Below are 2,396 nucleotides of genomic sequence, written 5' to 3'. Positions count from 1 at the left end.
TATTTATATTAATAACCAATTTGATATAAAACCAAAGACAGGTGGAGCCACAGGACCAATTTAGGTGCTTGACACAGGTGGAGTTATGATTTAAAGATGTCTACAAAACTTTTTAATGCAGGTGCCAGAAGACTAAAATACTGTTACTAAAGTGTCATTCATTTGGGTTAAGCATAGCTCTTTAAAAAGAAGATTAATTTTTTTTATTACTATTGAGGATGCATATTCATGGGGTACAAAGCTGACCATCACCACCTGTGCCCAAGATGTGATGATCAGATTAATACTATCATTATGACCATTACCACAAATTGCTATTATTTCCCATGTCTCCCATCCAACCCCTCTCCAAACTCCCTCCCACTCCACCCCCAGCAACCCTAGGTATGTTCTCTCCCTCTGCAAGTCCAAAGCACCACTGTAATCTTTCTTTCCTTCTTTCTTTCTTAGCTCCCACTTATGAGTGAGGACATGTGGTATTTTCCCTCTGTGCCTGGCTTATTTCACTAAACATAATTTTCTCTAAGCTCATCCATGTTGCTGTGAATGGCAGAATTTCCTTCTTTTTTATGGATGAGTAGTATTCCATTATGTATGTATATCACATTTTCCTTATCCAGTCATCTGTCAATGGCCATTTAAGTTGGTTCCATATCTTGGCAATGAACATAGGAGTGCATGTATCCCTTTAACATGATGATTTCCATTCCTTTGGGTATATACCCAGAAGTGGGATTGCTGGATCATATGGTAGTCTACCTGTAATTGTTTGAGAAACCTCCACACTGCCTTCCATACTGGCTGTACTAATTTACATTCTCACCAACAGTGTGGAAGAGTTTCCCTCTCTCCACATCCTCACCATCATTTGTTATTCTGACACTTTCTGATTTATAGCCAGTCTAACTGGGGTGAGATGATACCTCAATGTGGTTTAAATGTGCATTTCCCTGATGATAAGCGATCCTGAGTGTTTTTAAGTGCCTGTTGGTCATTTGAATGTCATCCTTTAAAAAATGTCTATTCAGCTACTTTGCCAATTTTTAAATTGGGTTATTTGGGTATTTTTACTGTATCGTTGTTTGATGTCCTTGTTTATTCTGGATATTAATCCCTTGTTGGATGTATAGTTTGCAAATATTTTCTCCCATTCTGTAGGTTGTCATTGCACTCTGTTGATTGTTTCCTTTGTTATGCCGAAGATTTTTAGTTTGATAGAGTCCCATTTACTTATTTTTTCTTTTGTTGCTTGTGTTTTGGAGCTCTTATAAGGCCTCTATATAAAGGTAAAGGGATCTACCAGCAAAAAGATATACAATCATAAATATATATGTACCCAACATTGGAGCACCCAGATATATAAAGCAAGCGCTAACCTAAAGAAAGGGATAGACCCCTGTAAAATAGTAGTGAGAGACCTGAACACCACTCTCTCAGCTTTGGACAGGTCATCCAGCCAACAAATCAAGAGAGAAACACAGGATTTAAAGTGCACTTTAGAACAATGGGACCTGGCAGATATCTACAAAACATTTCACCCAACAATCACAGAATATACATTCTTCTCATCAGCATGTGGAACATTCTCCAAGATAGACCACATGTTAGTTCACAAAGCAAGTCTCAATAACTTTAAAAAGATCAATATCATCTCAAGTATCTTTTCATACTACAATGGATTAAAACTAAAAAATAATAACAAGCAAATCTCATGTCTCTATGCAAATACATGGAAATTAAACAACAGGCTCCTGAATGACCTATGGATCCAAGAAGAAATTAAACAAGAAATCAAAAAACTTCTAGAAGCCAATGAAAATAAAGACACGTCATATCAAAACCTGACACATAGCAAAAGCAGTGCTAAGAGCAAAGTTTATAGCAATAAATGCTTATATTAAAATAACCCAGAAAGATTTCAAGTAAACAACCTAACACTACAGCTCAAAGAACTAGAAAAACAAGAACAATCCAATCCCAAATTTAGTAGATGGAAAGAAATAATTAAGATCAGAGCAGAACTAAATGATATAGAGACCTCCGAAAAAAGATACAAAAAATCAATGAAACTTTATGAACAAAGAGGATCTTTTGAGTGTAAGGACATTCATTGAAGCATTACTTACAATAGTGTATTAGTCCATTTTTGCTGCTTATACCAAAGTACACTGAACTGGGTGATTTATAAAGAAAATGAAACTTAATACTTACAGTTTCTGAGGCAGGGAAGTCCAAAGTCCATCTGGTGGTGGTGACAGCAACCCAGGGGTCTCCCACTGCAAGATGGTGGAAGCAGAGAGAGAGAAAGGCATTCTCTCCTATTCTTTTAAAGCCCTCAGAACCACACCCCTGGCCACCTTTTTTTTTTTTTTTTTTTTTTTTTTTTTTTTTTTTTT

The sequence above is a fragment of the Galeopterus variegatus genome, unplaced genomic scaffold, assembly GCF_000696425.1.
Source record: "Galeopterus variegatus unplaced genomic scaffold, G_variegatus-3.0.2 Scaffold2959, whole genome shotgun sequence".
NCBI classification, from domain to species: Eukaryota; Metazoa; Chordata; class Mammalia; order Dermoptera; family Cynocephalidae; genus Galeopterus; species Galeopterus variegatus.
Note: the sequence above shows the minus strand (reverse complement) of the source record.